Here is a 9,350-nt window from a genome sequence, read left to right on the forward strand (position 1 = left end):
TCAAAATAGCCACTATGAAAAATATGGACAATTTCCATTACGAAGGGAAGCCATATGCATCATGTGTTACCACCAAATCAACACTTTCCGCTGTTCCGTAGCAACTTGTTGAAAGCGCTTCGGGTCGATCTGAAAACTTGTTTGGGCTTAGTTTTACCTACCAACACTGCCTCATCCTCATCAGGGAAAATCGAGGCTGGTTTTTGGGTGATGTTATCCCGTGGGCCAAACCTGCTCCTTTGTGGTCCCTACTATACAGTACTATCGTACTGTATGATTACGACGTGTTTGGTTTTTACCATTACATATGGTCATCGTAAAACTATTACATTACAATGGTCTTTACAAAACCAAATGTAAACTTTTTAAAGTCGCCTACTGTACATCTACTACCAGCATTGCTCCAAAACAGGCCAAAAGGGAACAGTTTATTAACTGAATAGAAGGTTATGATTTCAAGCTGTCACTGTTACAAAATAAATGCATACTAATACAATTTAAATTACGTAATTGAATAATAGTTGCACACAGTATATATCAACTATTTACGTGACAAACTATCATTTACACACTGTTAAAGTTAAAACCGGCAACTGCTGGTACATATGTTGCAAGGTGATACATTTAAGCAGTATTGTAGGGTAGTGTTGTCAAAGCTTAACCACTGTATGGTTGCTGTTGTATCTAGCTTTTCACCATGATGCCCTATTTTGGAAAACCATACATTTGGGCACATTGGCCTATTTCTTTTTTATAGTTAAAATGAAGCACTGAGTGGTTACCATCTAACTTGTGTGAAAATTTTGTGATGATACATTGAAGCATTCCAAAGATATGGCTAATCTAATACATAACAAACTAACTTTTCATTATCGGTTTATAAAACTGCATAGTGATTACTGATTAGGTATCTGTATGACAAATTGATAACAAATCACTTCAGTGTTGACAAAAATCTCCATTTTTACAATCTAAAATGGATGAAAAGAAATCCTTGAGAGTTTAATCATGCATTCTTTGTGCTTTTCCTCAATTAAATCACTTGTATTATTGTCTAAAGGCAAGAAAATATTTGGTTTTGGGATTGAACAAATCACCCAATTTGTATAGGTAATCACACACATTTGAGTGCAATTTTGGCTGTTACGAGTACATAATTGCACGAAAATGCGTGTGATTGCCTACTAATCACATAGTGACCACCCTTCATGGTTTGTAGTACACATTTATCCAGTTCTATGTGGCCATTAACTTCTACCAGGTGATTGCATCATCCTTCTCATTTGTTGCTGCACTTAAAAGGCTTCACGTGTCAGCAATTCTGATTGGCTACTCAAAATGTCTTAAAAGGCTTCTATTGTCAGCTCATTTGATTGGCTATTCATTATATCACTTTCTTGTTGCACTTAAAAGGCTTCTGTTATTCTGCTATTTCATTGGCTACTTTACAGTGCAATTGCAGAAACAAGGCCATGCGATGTAAACATTTCCAATACAACACTCGTGGTATTTATCCCAAATTTCACTGCTATACCTTTGCTATTCCCAGTTAATACCATACTCGCTGCATATGCGCATGCTGTGCATTAGCGTTGCTATGTACGCAATTTGTCACTATGTACTAAACACACGTCAACACTAATTGGCGCTATAGTCAGGTTCACTATGTACTTTTGTTCAAAGTTTATGGAGATTAGCAAACCTATACATTTTTGGAAAGCTTAGAGCATGAGGAATCTGAAAATCAATGTTTACATTTGCACATATTCCTGCAAGGTCAGCATTTTTAAATTTCAAAATGGCAGCCAATAAAGTAAGAAATTCCCGATATAGCTATCAATTTTAATTTGACATAAAAGTTCATTAATAAACTCAACAAATTCTCTGGTGACATTTTTACATCTCTATTTATTAGAGGTGATAGTTAATCATGAATAATTAGAAATGGAATAGAAGAGCATCCATTATGCTGCAATAACTCAAGAATAGTTTTTTAAAAGAATTGTGGAATAGCTATTCCAGATTAATTTAATGAGATCTTTGTATAACTGGAGCAAAGTATAAGTTTGGCTTTCACTGAAACAGTTCAAGCCAGAAAAAATTGAGTTACTCTAATAGAGCAGTCACATACTCTAATAAGGCAGTCAATTTTGAGTCCATATTGCTAATGTAGCAGTCACTTTTATGAAACTCCTAGCTAGTGTGCTTGTGTTAGGCATAAATTTCAGGAGATTAGCTAATACTAGGTTTGAAAGAATAATCGTCATTTGCATAAAATATTCTCTCTTAAAAGGAACTTTGTTAATTAGCAATTGGCAACTATGACTTCACCCTGACTAGATCCAAGAGCACCTTTGCACGTACCAGTTGGTGGCATGCATTGACACAGTTTACTATGTCAAATATAACTTTGCTCAAAATTTATGGGCCTACATAATTATTATTAGAAAGCATGGAGATCAATGCTTACATTTATACAGATACCTACATGTTAGTTAATTAGCAGTTTGAAAATAGCAGTCCATATGGTGCAAATTTCTCCATATATCAGCCTCTTATTGACAGAGAATTGTAACAAACACTATTTCTATGTTCTCACACCCATATAGAATCCATTAATAGCCTCTAAAATGCTAAGTAACTTAAAAGCAATTTATTTGGCAAATAGTTATTGCATGAAACAAAGTGAATTATTAACATTGAGATGTAGAGTACAGCTATGTATAAAGACATCACGGCTATGTACGTATGTACATATACATGTATTTATATCTATTACAGTTAATTCAAAGATATGAACCTTATGTCTATTACAGTTAATTCAAAGATATGAACCTAACAATGATCAGCACTGTCACTGTTGTCATTTTTGATGTATTATACAGTACGATAGTACTATATATATATTAGGGATCATGCAGAATTGAGCTTTTCTAGTTCAAAATATCACCCTAAAACCAGTCTCAATTTCCCTTCATGACAGCTTTGCAACATTGGCTAGGCATAGCCAAGCTCAAAAATGTCTTTAGACTAACCCCAAACTCTTCCAACAAAATTTCTATAGCATTTTAAAATTTTTCTATTCAACAGAATTTTACGCTGACTGACTGACAGCCAAGCATAATTTGACATATTGGCTTGATTTTGCCAACTGTAGATGTACAATACATGCATCATGGGCTTGCCTTTGTCCTCCTTTGTGTTCCAGTTCTCTTCACTGACAATGCAAGGTGTCAATTTACGCTACATAACGTGATACAGCTTAACTGTGGCTGTGTTAGCTTATCGCCGGTATTTTCCATAGCAATATGATTGATAGTGGAGACACTTCTCACGCTGTTCTTTGTTTGCAACGCTGTGTAACGTGAAAAGCATAGCTGAAAATGAAGCATAATGGCTACCTCCCTTTTTGCTACATAATTGATAGTTGGGACATGTGTCCAGGTGTATAGTTTTCCAAGTGCCCTTCTTCCTTTGATGCAGTATATGTGCAAGTCCACCAGTCATAATTATGTTAGTCCTACATTTAATCACTATATTTCAGTCTATACAGTAGTGAACAAGAGATGTTACCTATATGCTGCAGTGGACATTTAATCCCTAATTCAGTCATTATGAAGTATAGGGATTAATTGTCCACTAGTATATCTGCAGATGTATAGGCAACCTTTCTTCTTTCACTACTTTTTAGCAATTCCTTGTTTCTCTACTTTTTTGATCGTAATACAACTTTAAATTTTTTCATTTTCCTTCTACTTGTATGTATATATAAATCTCCGTCACTTGTGCGTCTGTACCACACAAACACAGTTCTGTGCAAGGTAAATCATTGCAATAACACCAGCATTTTAGCATGGAGCAGTTACTTGTAAGCCTGTCATTAAAAGCATCTTGGCTAGATATTTGTCATCTTCTGGATAAGAATCACTCCATCGACAATTGCAATATTTGGATTATTTAAAGATGGTAATCATTCTGTCACCAGAAAGGAAATTTACATTGGGTTAACAGTTAGGTAACAGTGGATACTAATTTTCAAGATCATGTATCAATTTTAACTTGTTGGTGCATGTCTATCTGGTGCATAAAATTGCTCTTGGTGATCATGGTGAATTCATTGTTCATGTAAAAAGGAAACTTCCCTTTTAGGAGAGAGCTAATTCCAATTACTTTAAAAATGAAAATTCTTTCAAAATTCATCTAGTGCTAATTATGCTAAACATACGTAAGCACGTTAGCAAAAAAATGGGCTCAAAATTGACTGCCTTTAAGCGACTGCTCTATTAGAGTATCTAAAATTTCAGCTTTTTTATAGGTTTGAACTGTTTTAGTAAAAGTCATATTATACTTTGCACTAGTTATACTTTGCACCAGTTATACTCCAAATAATCCAGAATATTCATTAATTCTTTTCACTATAAATTATTCCTGAATTATTGCAGTATAATAGCTAGATGTTCTTCTATTCCCTTTGTAAAAACTTTCAATTGTTCATGATTAACTGTCTCACCTCTAATGAAAAGAGGTGTAAAAAAGTCACCAGAGAATTTGATGAGTTCATTTATTAAACTTTTATGTCAAATTTAACTTGATATATTAGAGTTTTCTTATTTTATTAGCTGTCACTTTGAAATTTTTAAAAAAATGCTGACCTTTGCAGGAATCTGTGCAAATGTAAACATTGATTTTGAGATTCCTCATGCTCTAAGCTTTCCAAAAATGTATAGGTTTGCTAATCTCCATAAACTTTGAGCGAAAGTGTATTTTTTGACATAGTGAACCTGACTACTATGTTAACATAAATTATAGCCAATGAAATTGCAATTACAACTTTTTCACTGCTACCAGTGAAATACGGGATAAATTTCACTACTACTATTGAGACTTTTGTATGGGCAGTGAAACAGGTATGGTATTAGTATCCATGCTATTCCCAGTTAATACCATACCGTATGGTATTAACTGGGAATAGCATGGATACTAATACCATACCTGTTTCACTGCCCATACAAAAGGCTCGCTGCATATACACATGCTGTGCATTAGCGTTGCTATATACGCAATTTGTCACTATGTACTAAACACGCGTCAACAGTAATTGGCGCTACATTGTTAACATAAATTCTAGCCAATGAAATTGCAATTACAACTTTTTCACTGCTACCAGTGAAATACGGGATACATTTCACTGCTATATACTATTGAGACTTTTGTATGGGCAGTGAAACAGGTATGGTATTAGTAAGTTAATTAATTGCTGTCCCACGCATTGTGAAACTACTACATGGTCTGATATAATTGAGTATATCTCCTAGAATAAAGAAGCTATGGTTGTGAAACTTCACAGCAAGAAGGCTTAATAGCTAGTTGCTTTATCAGAATATGCAAAAAAGTTAATTTTAAAAAAATCTCTGAAAATTTCAAATGAGTTTTCCCACAAATTTTGCATGTGCCCAAATGTACGGTTTTCCAAAATATGACATTTGGGTCCCAACCCTAATCCTCTTTGCAGTGCAGGGACTGTCCATCAAGTTCAACAGGTTCTGACACTCCATTCACTTTGTTTCAAAAGACTTCCCCCAAATCCCTAGGAGAAACTGCAGTAGTATATAAGCTATCAAATCGAATGACCTACTTTAGTATGTTGCTCAAAAGTACCAATCCCTTCCACCAATTTCCTTGTCTTAGCCTCCACTCTTGTGATATATCCAGCAGTTATCTGGCATCTCGATCAAGTTCAACTGTCGTGCATAACAACATATTCAGTGTTCACATACAAAAAAGTGACTCGTGCAAAGTCGAAATTTCATCCCAAATTAAAATGCATATTTAGAAACATGGTACATTACACTAAGCTTCGCTATGGCCACAATAGGCATCCAAGTTCTTTGCTGGATCATATGCACTGATGTGTAATCTTACTGTGCTGATGTGCCTGGAACGCTGGCAAGTGACTGTCCCCAGACTACAATTCTACCTTCTGTGTTCATTGCTTCATCATAGTCTCCAAGAAATAGTGCGAGACCTAGTGCTTCATCCCATGCTTTATAACAAGGATCAGTGGCCATATGCATGTTACTTTATAGAGCTCCCTCTTAGGCTCAGCTCAATATCTAGAAGCTGCCAGAGGGAAGGCAGTTCCTCTGTTTCCATCTCCTCTTCAAGGAGAATGTTCTGTTATAGCAAGGAACTGCCTGTCCAGACTGAGAGGATGCTTAAACATTCATAATATTTTCTTCATCTTTAATTGCTGTAATCAGTTTTAAAAATTCCTGACAAGTAGCCATGCAGCCGTCCAGCATTTTAGTTGACCCTGTACTAGGCAAGCTCCACAACGGGTGATGGCTGGCAGGGGTGGTGGAACAAATTGAAAGAGGAAGGCGAATGGAATGAATTATACCAAGTTATGCACCATTCAAAACTGGCTAAAATGAAAGGAAATTAACAGCACAGGTCTTTGACCAACACCACAGAGCTGTACAGCCACACACAGTATTGTTTCCGCAATACTTAATTGTACAGCTTGTCACTATGCTTGGAAAAAGGAGCCAGCCACTCAAATCTGGCTGATTATGTCAGTAAAATATTATACTATACTATCACTATACACATACTGTCTGTCAGCATATATAAAAGTGTTTGCTATAAAGATATTTAATAATCATTACAATTAAGGGTTTAAAGTTACTAATGCGATATTGTCAAGCAGGACATAGCTAACTTAAACTATCACAGAATTTGAATAATAAGAGCCCCCCCGGCTCTTTTTAAAATTAGTGAAATCATGTGCACTGTATTATACTTGTTCTTTGCAAAATAAATGTAGGTAGCTACAAGTAGTTGCTGCATCCATTATTGCCTAAACCAACATGGTGGGTTGAAAGAACATACCGTGCATTCAATTATTGAGTGGTAGCATGCACTGACTGAAATCGATCTTATAATTTATTTACTATAATTGTTTTGGCACTTGCTGCAGCTCATCATTTTTGATTTTGGTACCTTGGTACGTTCTGTTAATTGATCTTGTGTATTGTGTATCTGTATTTTCAAAACATTTAGCTATGTTTTGCCACAATATATAGCTATAGCAAACTTAATATGCTTTTTAATTTGCAGGCATGTAATTTCTAGTACTCAATACAATAACCGCACAAACTCTGTTACCATGCGGCACTTATCAACCGCCATCTAGTGATGGTGGTTGTTTTGGTAAGTTGTACAGGGTTCCATGGTTCTCCTATATTTGAAGCCACAGGGATTACTAACGTCATCCTACCAACCTAAACCGTACACTATCACACCTCAAGCTACCCTTGAGTTGGAGGCTACTCATGGAATGGGGGACATTGGAGAACAAGTCTACCCCATGAGACTTGCATGTGGGTGCACTATATCCTCCCCTAATCTGACAAGTATCTTTATTTATTTTTATGATTTTGTGTTTTGTTATTGTTTTGTTTTGTTACTTTCCATACCCCATCTGCACACTTTTCTGACACGTGCATTTGAGAGTCATCCTGATTATAATGTTTAGCGTTTCCTGCCTACATTGCATTGTGGAACCCATGAATACCTGGTCATAAACTACTTGCTGTCAGTAAGTATAACATTATTGCATGCACACATGCAATTACCTAAGTTAAACTCCATTTAAATACATCATTGCAACTAACAGCTCACATACAAATCAACCTACATATTTGCATCTAAATTCAAAAGTCATGTGCATGGGTATATGTGCAGCAGTGATATTTTGGGCAGAACATCCCAAATTATCATATTTAGTACTATGGTACTGTATATAACTGAAACTAAAACTCTAGAAATCTACATCTAAAACTATATATTGAAGATGGTAACTAAAACTAAAGCCTTTTCAAGTTGTATTTATAGCTATAACTAAAACTGAACCTGTAAAGTCAAATGCAGAACTAAAATAACACTATCACTGTCTTGTCTTACATATTAGAGGCACATACAGCTATAGTCTAGTTTTCATGAGTGGTCTACTAGCTTGAGTACATAACAGTTAACCAGAGAAATGCTTCCCAACTTTGTGAAAAACTAGTTCCATTACCATTATAAAACAAAGAGCTAGCAAATCAAGTAAATAAGAGGGGGTATATAGGCAATACTACGGTACATAATGTAATTGTACGGTGTGATAACTGACTGGTGCTTGTTTTATTGCTACATCTTTGATGATGAAACACACTGAATAATGTGCAAGTTTTTTGTTTTCATAGTCATTAAAAAAGAAGTATAAGGAAATTTTACATTTGAGTTGGAATCATAGTTAGCAGTACTAATGGACATTTAATTGCTACTTTATACTGACAGGTTGTATACAACTGTGTGTTCAAGTATAGCTATAGGTGGAGACTTTCCTTGTTTCATTAATGACTCTCAAACGTGAAATTTCTCCTCCTACATATAGCACTATTATTTCTGGTCTATTGCTAGCTTGTGCCTATATTAATGTCGGTTAATTTATAAGTACAAAGTCTATAATATTGTGGAGGTAAGTCCCGGACTCAGCTGTTGAATATTCAACAACAAGCCTAAGCAAATGTCTGCAGAGAGCCTGCATCATGTGATCAACTAGCTGGGATCTTAATTTTCATAGGGTATGTTGTCTGGGGGATAATTTAGAGCCACTGGGCTCTAACCATCAACCATCTGGGACTAGGTCACACCTGACTCTCAGCACCAGGTCAGATGAAGAGAAATGAGGTGATTATAACTCTGTGATCCCCTCCTTTGTTATAGACAAAAAACTTAGGCTATCTATACAGTTTATACACAAATGAGTGTCCTCAAGTCAAAGCGGTTATGGGGGTGGGAGCAAATTATCGCTCTAGTTGTAGCTACACAAAGCTATGCAGAGTATATACACTTCTTCAAGTGTGCTATTTATAGACATGAGAGTTTCTTCCATTATTGACATCATATCCTCCAATGCCATATTAATCCATCCAATTATGGCTTGCTGGGACTCCCTCCATTAACTTTGTCATTAAAATAATTTGGTCTCCTGACACATAAATGTTTTATAGCAGAATTATACCATTAAATGTACTAAGCCTGTGCAGAATTACAAAAGGGAGTTCATAATTTAGGTATTATAGTTATAGCAAAGCTCCCAGATGCTGAATAATGGAATTACACTGTACTATGAGACAGTCTCATTTACACTGACTCATTTACTATACATGTTACATGTACAGTATTAACAGATCTTGATAATTGAGAAACATGTGATAGCTATTTGAGGCATCAGATAGGCATCAGATTGTTTTCACTATAAATTTAACTACTGTAATTATGTGAGCAGCTTATTGTTGTGA

This window comes from Dysidea avara, chromosome 8 (assembly GCF_963678975.1).
Source record: "Dysidea avara chromosome 8, odDysAvar1.4, whole genome shotgun sequence".
Taxonomy (NCBI): Eukaryota; Metazoa; Porifera; class Demospongiae; order Dictyoceratida; family Dysideidae; genus Dysidea; species Dysidea avara.